The sequence below is a fragment of the Procambarus clarkii genome, chromosome 21 (assembly GCF_040958095.1).
Source record: "Procambarus clarkii isolate CNS0578487 chromosome 21, FALCON_Pclarkii_2.0, whole genome shotgun sequence".
NCBI classification, from domain to species: Eukaryota; Metazoa; Arthropoda; class Malacostraca; order Decapoda; family Cambaridae; genus Procambarus; species Procambarus clarkii.
Window position 1 is genome coordinate 37,191,431 of NC_091170.1, and position 11,983 is coordinate 37,203,413.

The following is an 11,983-nucleotide window of genomic DNA, read 5'->3' on the forward strand; positions in this document are numbered from 1 at the left end:
GTGGAATAAGAGAAAGTAGGCCTACACAACCTACAAATTATGTGGAATGGCATTAAAAACTAACTCTTAATAAAGAAAAAAACCTAGGCTGTTACTAGAAAAACCCAAAGTTGTGTGAGGAACATATGCTATGCTTGAATTTTGAAAGACCAAAATTGGAATATCCAGTGGTTGTATAGTACACATGCCTCAAGAAGTACATCAGTACTTCTGGAAAAAATGGAAAACTAAGTTTGAGCCAGGTACGGATCCATGACCCAGGATCTGGGTCACGATCCCCCGGTAGGCAAAATTCCCCTGCACATTGACTGATGTCAGAAATCTAATATATTCATATCAGCCTGGATAACTCCGGGAAGCCTCCGGTCTCGCCCAGAAAATGGCATTTCATTACATTCAGTGCTGGTTTTACATCACAGACAAAACAGCAGAGTGCCTACATATATAAATGGTTGTGACCCTGATTTGAAAAATAAAAAAATCTTAGAATAGGTAGATAGGTATACAGTAGTATAATATATAGGGGTTAGGAACTTTATTGATTTTTCTCTACATTTGGTTCACTTACTAGCTACTGCTAGTAATTTTCACTGCTTTATTGGTCTTTAATTATTTCTTATACAGTATTTTCCAAAAGATTTAATTTTATGAAATATATTAAATTTCTTTGTTAAAAACCAGATTTCTCTTCTTATTCCAGGCAAATATATGCCTCAGAGTAAAGATGACTTACACATGCGCTCTGCAATGAGAGACAGTGGTGATGGCTTGACACCATTAATTGACCAAGGCAAGTATTGTGTCTGGTACATACATATGATATACTGGTAGCTTCTTGTCTGTTATTCAAGGTGGTTTGGTATATAGAAAATCTTTCCCAAACTTTACATTTCTAATTGAATATACATCTTCAACACTGCTCAGTAGTATTTGTCTCTATAATTTATGCTTTCACTGCTAAATATAAAATGATGCATACATCTTACTAATAGTGTTAGGCAAAATTCTAAATGTGGTGTGCCAGTTGATGTGGTCCATCAAACATATATATATATATAAATGTCATAAATGTGGTGAATGGATACAACAGTGAGTTGTGCAATCCACTGTGTGGCCATGGCTACCCCAGCATTCATCTCAAATTGGATTCGTTTAATGCCACCAAGATCTCGATGGACCTGTGGCTCGGCCTGCTGGAAGCAAACTTTCAGTATCATGAGATTAAGGAGGACGCCAACAAGAAAGCGGTGCTCTTAGTTTCACTGGGTACAGAAGTATATAGTGTTCTTGGTAGCTTGTGTGCGCCAGAGCTACCCCACATGAAGACCTAAGTAGACCTGATTGCCCTGCTTAAGCATCATTATGTAGTGAAACCTTAATATCACAGGAGTTTGATAGATTTTCAGAAGAGGACGAAGAAGCAGCAGGAATCCGTACAGGATTTATATGCGGAATTGAAGGCGTTGGCGAACCACTGCAACTTCGGAGCACAGTTTGACGGCCAGGTGAGGGACTAGTTGTTCATGGCAGTAGAAAATGAGATATTTTTCCCTAACCTGGTGGCAGAAAATGTGGATCTACAATCGATGACTTCATGGACAGTGCTAGAGAAGATTTTGAACCTGGAAAGGGCTTTTGGAAGTAAGAAATCTACAAGAAATTATGGTAGTACAAGTCCATACCAGATGTAAACACTGTGGGGTACAATCACAGTTGTAGCAGGTGCAAGTTTTGTGACTATGTATGCAACTTTTATAACAAGGAGGGGCACTTGAGGAAAGTGTGTAGAGAATACCTGAACAGGAATAGCAAGGCCTGGGAGAGGAGACGACCAGGGAATGCAGGAAGAAGAGGTAGTGGTAATATGGTCAAGGCAGTAGAGAAAGGTAAACTGTCTGAAGAAACTGCAGGTGAGGAAAGCAGACTATATTCGGTGAATGAAAAGGTATGTTCGGTGAAGTCACAAGTGGTGAATTTTGTAATTAATGAGAAGTTGGAACTAGACACTGGTGCTGCAGTGTTAACATTTCCTAAAGATCAGGCAGATACCTTGCAATCGAATGTAAAACCAGGTAAAAAATCATTAAGTGCATATGTAATATAGTATACCGATTAAGGTCTCTGTCAAGGTGTCGGCAAAAATAGGCTATAATGGAAAAGAAATTGTCCAGGATTTTTATGTAATGGATTCACATAATCCTAGCCTATGTGGTAAGGTAAGGATCTCATGGGGAAAAGGTGGGAATTTTCTTGGTGGGCCTAGATGAATTATCAATAGTTTAAACAATTAAAAGTGCCGAACATATGTTAGATAAATATTCAGTGGAGGCAGGTAAGCCAATTAATAGCATGGTGGCAAAAATTCACCTGAAAAGTGGGGCTTCACCTAAATTTTTCAATGCAAGAACGGTTCCGTTTCATTACAAGCAATTGGTAGAATCAGCCTTGGAAAGGCATGTGGTAGAAGGCATCTTAGAGCCAATTACACATAGTGAGTGGGCAGCCCCAATTGTACCAGTGTTGAAGGCAGATCGGAAATCCATGAGAATCTGTGCAGATTTGAAGGAACTCAACAACCGCATTTGCTGTGAGAAATACCCTTTACCTAAGATAGATGAGTTGTTGTCAGTGGTCTGCAAGGGGACAATCTTTTCTAAAATTGACCTGAAAAATACTTATTTGCAAATTCCTGTAGAGGAGGAGAACCAGAAATTGTTAGTGATTAATACCCACAAGGGGTTATTTAAGTATAAAAGACTTCCTTTTGAACTCTCCTCGTCTCCAGCAATTTTTCAGAGATTCATGTCCCCATTGTTAGTAAACATTGAAGGTGTGGCTAGTTTTTTAGATGACATTATTGTATGCGGGGAGAATGAGGAAGAGCATGATGCTAGATTAGAACAGGTTTTGAATCTCCTGCAAGAGCACAATGTGAAGATTAATAAGGGTAAAACAACATTGAAGACCAAGGCCATTGAATACCTGGGGTACCATATTTCAGGTAAGGGCTTTACTCCTTTTCACAAAAATGTAGCTGCTATAGTAGATGCCCCAGCCCCAACATCAGTTAGGGGAAGTACAGTCTTTTGTTGGGATGGTTACATATTTTTGTAAGTTTGCAAAGAACTTTTCAACAAAATTAGTGCCCTTGTATGAATTGTTGAAAAAAGGGGCTAGATTTCAGTGGGCAGTAAGAGAAGAGAATGCCTTCAGGAATATTAAGCAGGAATTGATAAATTCTCCAGTGCTCACCAATTTTACTGGTAGACTCCCTTTAAAACTGGAGGTAGATGCTTCCCCAGTAGGAGTGGGTTGTGTATTATTACAGGAAGTAGATGGTCAGGATAAAGTAGTATATTTTGCTAGCAAGAAATTAACTCCTGCAGAACAGAATTATTCTCAGTTAGATAAAGAAGCCTTAGCTTTGGTATATGCTGTAAAAAACCGAGGTATTTTCTGCTGGAAATTTCTTGCTAGAACAGACCGTAAACCCCTGCTAGGATTATTTGGCAGAGATAAACAAATTCCAGTTAATGCCAATGCTAGAATTCAAAGATGGGTATTACTACTCTCGCAGTTTGAGTATGATTTAGAGTTTAAGCCAGGCAAGGATAATATAGTAGCTGATGCATTAAGTAGATTGCCTGTGACAGAAGAATTGAATTCCAGTATTCCAGTGGAATATGTTAACCTGGTGGAATCTATGTCTTTTGAGGATATTTCATTCCAGACTATTAGGAAGGCAACTAGTAGAGATTCCAAATTTAATCTGTTGATGAAGTTTGTCAAATATGGTTGGAATGATAATTTATTATTGTCAGAGTATGCTGCGGTAAAGGCTGACCTTAGTATTCACCAGGATGTACTCTTGTATAGGAATAGAGTGTATGTGCCTGGGGAACTAAGATATAAGATTTTGGGACAGCTGCATGTAGGCCATAATGGCATAAATGCTATGAAAGCAAAAGCTAGAAGTTGGGTTTGGTGGCCAAAAATAGACTAGGATATTGCTGAGGTAACAAAAAATGTTCATATTTGCTTTAAGAATTATCAGAAACCACAGGCCCCAGTACTTTCTTGGCCATGCACTGGGAAACCCTGGTCTAAACTTCATATAGATTATGCTGGACCTATGGATAACAAATATTACCTGGTGGTGGTGGATTCATACACACAATTTCTGGATGTTCATGTGTGTAATTCCACCACATCATCTCTTACTTGTGAACTGTTAAGGAAAATATTTTGTAATGTTGGATTGCCAGACATGGTTGTGTCAGACAATGCTCCTTATTTTGTTTCTGTGGAAATGGAGGATTTTTTTAGGGGGAGCCCCTTTGGCTCCCTGGAGCTTACTAGGCTGATGTGCTAATGTCAGACTTTGGCATCAGTCATGTGTATGGAGTTCTGTGGGCCTACCAGGGACCATGAACCACAACCTGGCCCCCTCAGAGAGGCATGGGGAGCAATGGCTTATAGAAACCCCCATGTGGTTGGAAGCATTCTATGTCTGCCATCGACCGGGTCTGGCATCCAGAAAGGTAAGCATCCCAAAACAAACCCCTATTCTGGTTAAAATATTGCTACCAAAAGCCGAACAAGTGGATAGAACTCCCCTAAAAGAAACGAGCAAATGAGCATGACATCACACGTTGCTGCCCCGCTGTCTGCGCAGCTCCCCCTCCCCAGGAGGGGGAAGGGGGAGCCCCAGACCCCCCACGCCGGCTATCCACCAGTCTAAGGCTGATGCTAGAGGCGGAGGTCGTGTGCTCCAGTGATTCCAGCACTGTGCTTTGAGTGTGGTGGCTGTTTTTCAGGGGTGCGAGAGCCAGGAGTCATTCTACAGTACTCAGGCTGAATGCGCTTAGGGTTATCGTCCCTAGGTGCCCTGTAAGTAATGCCTTTGTAGCTTTGGTCTACTTTCCACAAGTTCCTCGGGGCCTGCCTCTGCTGGGCCAAGTTACTGCTCGTTTTTTTGGCTGCCCTTTGGGTCTTGGGGGTTTTGTCTTCCTTTTTTACCTTAGGGTAAGAGGCAGTTTTGCACAGGTGCAGGGCTCAGGGTACTGCGCAGGTAGTTGTCACCTTTCACAGCGGCCGGCTCTGTTCCTTGGGGTGCATTGTCCTCTTGCGGGTTTTGTTTTTATTTGTGTTTTTGCCTTGTGGGGGGTCTCCCTTGTTTCCCCCTTTTTGTGCCTGACCTGCATACGGTTCTCTTCTGGTAGAGCCCCTGCTATGTCCCTGTGAGTGTACACGTCCCTGGGGTTCAGCTTTAGAAAGTTGCTCAGTATTTGTGGGCACCGATTAGTAGTACCCTGCCTGGGTTTACCTGGGCCCGAGTTATGTTAAGTGCTCGGGACCCTGGGAATCCCCTTGGGGGCGCATAGGTTTCATGGAGGTGTTCCCGAGCCCCCCCTCGCTTCGTGTGAGTTCGAGGGTTGCTCGGTTCCCTTGACTCAGGGTGACCCTCACGGTTTTTGCCTTCTTCACGCTGCCTGTTGGGTCGGTGACACTTTCAACCCGGAGTCCTGCGAGTTCTGTTGCTTGCTGGTGACTCAGTTTACCCAGTCTCATGATGATGTTCTATGGGTACAGGTGACGCAGGCGTCGCATGTGCGCTTTAGGTTGTTGCAACGCTCTAGGTTGGTTGCTCATCTGGATGCCCAGCGATCGCTGGGTTCGGCCTCGTGGGAGCCATGCGTCGGCTGCTGCGTCGCTGCCTTCCTCTTCAGGTTTTTTGGGGTTCAGTGCCTTGGCACCTGCCCAAGCCCTTGCTCGATGTGTTCAGGGACATGTTGTCTCTCGGCTGGAGCTTTGTGGCCAGTGCTCAGCAGGCCGGCCAGGAACGGTGGGGTCCGCCCTTCCGTTGAGTCCACAGCACGGTGCGGGAGTTCGCGACGGTGTGGTTTGCTCTTCTGAGGGTTCAGGTCGCCCACGGATCAATGATCCGGCTCCATTCAGACTGTTCTCCAGTGGTTCATTGCTTGAATCAGGAAGGTTCGAGGCAGTCTTTGGCTCTTTGGTCCTGGTCACTTCGGGTGACTCGTCTGCTGAGTTCTCGGGGTTTGGCTCTCCTGGCAATTCACGTGCGGGGAGTGTCCAAGGTCTTGGCCGACGGCCTGTCTCGTTTCGTTCCCCCTCTCCACGGAATTGACAGTCGACGCCGACTCCTTCAGTTACCTTTGCCAGACATTTGGATACCCCGAGGTGGACCTCTTCGTGTTGGCGTGGTCGCGGCACCTTCCGCTGTATGTGGCGCCCTTTCCTGACTGTGAGCCCGTCGGGGTCGACGCCTTTTGGCAGGATTGGTCAAGGTGGGGGTATTTTACCTCTTTTCCCAGGGTCAGCTGTTGCTCCAGGTCCTGACTCGATTGGAGACTTATCAGGGGAGAGTTGTACTCTTGGCCCCTTGGTGGCCGGCCCAGCCGTGGTTTCAGGTGCTACTTGCTCTGTGTCCGAACCCGGAGGTTTTCCCGCGGCTCCACCTCTTCCAGCAGATCAGACCGGTACGTCACGTGGATGGTTCGATCTTCTCAAGTCTTCGTGTATGGTATTTTTGACTCGAGTTTATCATCATCTCTATGATGATCAGGTGGCTTCCTTATTAGTGTCCCACCTGCCTGCTTCGTCTCGGCGGCAGTATGAAGTTTCCTGGCAGTCCTTCTGGTTCTTCTTAGGTCTTTGTCGTTGTACTTCGCTTTCAGTTAGGGTGGTATTGTCCTTTCTCTCTTGATTGTTCCAGGACTGTCTCCTTATGCCTAACACTGTCGCCTCGTATGGTGCGGCACTGGCGGAGCCGCTTCAGTTTGCTTTTGGTATTGATATCACATCTGCGCCATTTCGCAAGCTGTCTCGGGCGTTGTTTCACCTTCGGCCTGCTCATACACCGCCTGAGCCTGGTCTTTGGATAGAGCATTTTTTGTGGCCCCTTCGGTTCCGGATTGTTTTTCGAAGGCTCTTTTCCTGTTGGCATTGGCCTCTGGGGGTTGGGTTGGTGAGTTTCATGCAATCCTCTGGCGCAGAGATTTCTGCTCCTTCAGTCGGGATGATCGGTTTGTTCGTCTGCAGCCTTCTCCTTCTTTTCTGGTGAAGAATGACATTGCTGCTTTCCGGAGGGGTCCTTGCATTGTTGATGCTTCATTGGTTAGGCCGGGGGTGCATCATGTATTGTGTCCGGTTGCAGCTCTCTGCCTTTATTTGCGTGCCACGGCTTCTGTGTCCGTGAATGCTCTTTGGGTTGATCCAGTCTCCCTTCTTCCCTGTTCGAGGGTGCGGGTCTCCCAGGTCGTCTGCAGGGTTATTAAGGCTAGCCAGCCTGCGGTCTGTCCCCATGCCCATGATGTCCGCAAGTTCACGGCTCTTGCTGCCGTCTTTGGCAATATGTCCTGGGCTGACATTCGGGTGTGGGGATTTTGGCGGTTGAACAGGGTCCTAGCTGCTCGTTACCTTGTTAACGTTCCTGGGCCCAGTCAGGCCGGTGTCGCTTTGGGTCAGCGGATGCAGCCAATTGTCTCGACTTCAGGTTGAGGAGCGAGCAGCAACCACCTCCCAGGTAAGTCCCTAGTCTTTCCTTTGTGGGTAGTTAGCTCCGGGGAGTCGTAGGGGCTTCCCCCAGAAAGCCAGCGTTGAATGTAATGAAACGCCATTTTCTGGATGAGTCCCGGAGGCTCCCCGGCATCCCTCCCTCCCTCCGGTCAGCGGTTTTTCGCATGTTTTGACATCCAGCCACAGAACTGGGGTGTGGATCGCCGGCGCGGTGGGTCTGAGTCTTCCCTTTCCCTCTCCTGGGGAGGGGGCAACTGCGTAGACAGCGGCGCGACGACAGGTGACATCATACTAGTTTGCTCGTTTTTGTTTGGGGGAGTTCTATCCACTCGTTCGGCTTTTGTTTGCAATTTTCACTAGAATAGGGGTTTGTTTTGGGACACTTACCTTTCTGGGTGCCTAACCCAATCGATGGCAGACATAGAATGCTTCCAGTCACACTGGGGTTTCTATAGGCCATTGCTCCCCTTGCCTCTTTAGAGGGGGCCAGGTTCTGGCTCATGGTCCCCAGTAGGCCCAAAGAACTCCATACACATGACTGATGCCAAAGTCTGACATTAGCATATCAGCCTAGTAAGCTCCGGGGAGCCTCTGGGACTCACCCAGAAAATAGCGTTTCATTACATTCAACACTGTTTTTTTACCATGTGGGTTTGTCTTGTTGTCTGCTGTTCTGGTGCAAAACCCCGGTCGATGGCAGACAAGTAATGCCTCCAAACACATGGGGGTTTCTATAGGTCATTGCTCCTCGTACCTCTCTGAGGGGGGGGGCAAGATTCTGGTTAAGGCCACGGTCTAATACATGCATATCAGCCATGTAAGCTCCGGGAAGCCTTCGGGGACCACCCAGAAAATGACGTTTCATTACAGTCAGTGCTGGTTTTTGTCTTTAACTCTGTTAATTTTCAACAGATGATGTTGGATGGTCAGGCGATGGATTGGGTGAATCAACCAATGGGTACTCGTCTATTGATCGTCTGGGCTTTGGCTTGAATGTTGGACCTGCTTCTGCTCCAAACAGTGAAGACGAAAAAAAAGTGCCTCATTTATGTGCATGTTGGTGCTTTGGATGGGCTGAAATATTTGTTAGGCAACCCACTGGTTAGTTATTATAAGTTGCTGACTCCTGCATGATGACTTTGAACAGATATTTGTAGATACTGATCTATACTGATGTATTTTTCTTTGCCATATGTACAGTACTGGTATTGAAAATAAGAGTTCTCATGTGCATAATGTCTACTAGAAGTATTTGGATTATTACAGTAGTAAACAATCAAGATGTTCCGGGCCTCTCAAGGTCCCGCTCAGTGATGCCTAAAATGTTTACACTTTTTTCTGAGAGGAGCCCCGTCAGCTCCCTGAAGCTGGCTGACTGATATTCATTATACTAGTCTAGAGCATCAGTTACTTGGAGCTCTTACATACTGGAAACCATGAGCCAGGACCTGTTTCCCCTCAGAGAGGCACAGGGAGCAATGGCTTATGAATGCTCCCCTTTTTGAGGGGAGCCCCTATGGCTCCCTGGAGCTTATCGGGCTAATGTATTTTATATTAGACCGGGACATTAGCTATGGAGTTCAGACCTACCAGGGACCATGAGCCAGAACCTGGCCTGGCTCTGGCCTGAACCTAAAAAATAATATACACGTGGAAGATACTGGAGGGCCAAGTACCAAATCTACACAGTAAAATAACAACGTACTGGAGTGAACGATATGGAAGAAAATGCAGGATAGAACCAGTGAAGAGCAGAGGTGCCATAGGCACAATCAGAGAACACTGTATAAACATCAGAGGTCCGCAGTTGTTCAACACCCTCCCAGCGAGCATAAGAAATATTGCCGGAACAACCATGGACATCTTCAAGAGGAAACTAGATTGCTTCCTCCAAAGAGTGCCGGACCAACCAGGCTGTGGTGGTATGTGGGCCTGTGGGCTGCTCCAAGCAACAGCCTAGTGGACCAAACTCTCACAAGTCAAGCTTGGCCTCAGGCCGGGCTTGGGGGAGTAGAAGAACTCCCAGAACCCCATCAAACAGGTAAACCAGGTATTAACCAGGTGGCCCCTTCAGAGAGATTTCAGGGAGTAATGGCCCTGGAAAACCTTCCTTGTGGATGGGGGTTTTCTTTATCTGCCATCGACTGGGGTTAGGCACCCAGAAGTTAGGCATAACAAAACAAACCCCACATGGTAAGAGACTAACAGCAAAAACCGAACAGAGAGGCAGAACTCCCTTCAATCCCAAGGAAACAAGCAAATGTAACACACAACTGCCGCGCTGCCCTCCCTTCCCAAGAGGTGAGGGGGAGGGGCCCGGACCACACTGTGCCGGTTGCATAGCACTCAGTTCGTAAGCTAATGTCAACCCTGACAGACGCTTCTCTGGTCTCTGTTTCTTAGGCGGTGTTTGCCTCCGTGGCGCTCACTGCCGTGTTTTTGTGGTGTGCGGTGGACAGGTGTTCCTCATCAGTACTGGGGCTTCCAGATCGTTTTTGGTGTGTGTTCCCTTCGCTGTTGACAGGGTGCTGGGGGGGGGAACTAACAGCTTGCTCTGTTAGTTCTCGCTTGGTTCCACAGTTCGGGGGGCGTTTTTTTGGTTGTCTTCCGGCCTCTGGTTGGGCGACTCCTCCCCCTTTAGGGGGTTTGGGGCTGGGGAGGTGGGCCTCTTCCCCTGCACTTCGTCATGTCATCTTGGTATAGGTGTGTTTGGACATGGTCGATCCGCCCCATCCTTCTGGGGTTCCTGCCTGTTCCAATGCCGACACGGTCTTTGCCGATCTGCGGTTCTCCTGGACTAGTTTTGTCTGCGCCTTGGATTCTTTGCCTCTCTTCGGAAGACTGTTGTCGCCGGTTCGGCTTCTATTGGGGGCCGGGTGCCTGGATGGTGTCCCTGGACCTCCGGGTCACTTCTTGCAACATTCCTCTCCAGGGTTCTAGGACTGACACAGTTGGTGGCGGTGCTTCAGGCTTGCCACTTTTGTTGTCTTCCCTAGTTTGTAATTGGCACCTCGTGTATTTACACATCTTTTCCGGATCTTGGTGACCTGTCTGCGTATGCTCGGGATTCGGTTTCTGTTCTAGCTGGTGTGGGCTCCCAGTCAGTCCGCTTGTCTGCTCACCAGGGATGTGGTTCTTTCCAGATCAACGGGTTCGGGTTCCTGGTGAACTGGGGGACATTCCATCTGGTTCTGTCCTGGGTTCGAACCTGGCTGGGTCTTGTTTCAGACTCTTGGACTGCTTCCTTGTCTCTCCCTCCAGAGGCCTTGCTGCAGCTGCGGTCCCGCGTTCAGCTGTTTCTGAGGCTGTCCTAGGTCACTCGGCAGTTACTCGAGCAATTGTGCTGAAGTCTGAACTTCACCGCAGTTACTCGAGCAATTGTGCTGAAGTCTGAACTTCACCGTGCTGGTCTACCCGTCGGGTCGGGTTTGGCTTCGGCGTTGTTTTGGTTCCTTCGGGGATGGCCCTTCTGCCTCTCTCGCGATCATTGGGTTTGTCCTCTGGGATCTTATGTTGGTGCTGCATCGCCGGCTTCTTCTTCGAGGTTTTCGGGGTTCCGTGCCTTGGTGCCTCCCTGAGCCTTCGCTTAAGGTGTTCATGGACGGTCGTCTCTCGGCTGGGGATTTGTGACCAGTGCTCGCCAGGCCGACTGAGGACGGGGGTCCGTCTTTCTGTTGGGCTCACAGCATGGTTCGGGAGTTCGTGGCTGTCTGGTTTGCGCTTTGGATGGTTCAGGTCACTCGGGGGTCTATTATCCGGCTCCATTTGGACTGTTCTCTGGTGGATCCTTGCCGGAACCACTGGGGTTCTCTTCGTCCTTGCCTCTTTGGGGTTGGTCCTTTCGAGTGGCTCGTTCTGCTTGATTCTTGGGGTTTGGCTCTCCGTGTGGTTCATGTCCAGGGAATGTCCATTGTCCTGGTGGATGGCCTGTCTCGGTTCATTCCTTTGTTCACGGATTGGCCGGTAGTCGCCGACTCGTTTTGTTGGTTCTGCCTGACGTACGGACTCCCAGACATGGACATCTTCGCTTCGGCATGGTCTCTGCATCTCCCATTCTATGTGGAGCCCTTCCCCACCTGCAAGGCGTTCCCGGTGGATGCCTTTCAGCAGGACTGGTCGAGGTGGAGTTACCTGTACCTCTTCCCTCGGTCCAGGTTCAGGTTCTGGCACGGTTGGAGTCCTACCCTGGGAGAGTAGTCCTCGTGGCCCCTTGGCGGCCGGCCCAGCTTTGCTTTCAGATGCTGCTTGATCGGTGTCTGAACCCAGGGCGTTTACCGCGGCTCCGCGTCTTTCGGCAGGTTGGACCGGTCTGGTACGTGGCTGGTTCGGCCTTCTCCTTGGCTCATCGCGTCTGGTCTTTGATGCGGGTGTATCACCATTTCTATGGTGATCAGGGCTTCGTTGATGGTGTCCACCTGCGAGCTTCATCTCGGTGACCATA

The 11,983-nt window shown here is 48.1% G+C and overlaps 1 protein-coding gene across 1 annotated transcript in view; it reads left to right on the forward strand.

Annotated features, from left to right (window-relative positions):
- The window catches only part of LOC123760744 (tuberin), a 151,633-nt gene that overhangs the window by 69,604 nt on the left and 70,046 nt on the right, over positions 1-11,983 (forward strand). The window lies entirely within an intron of this gene.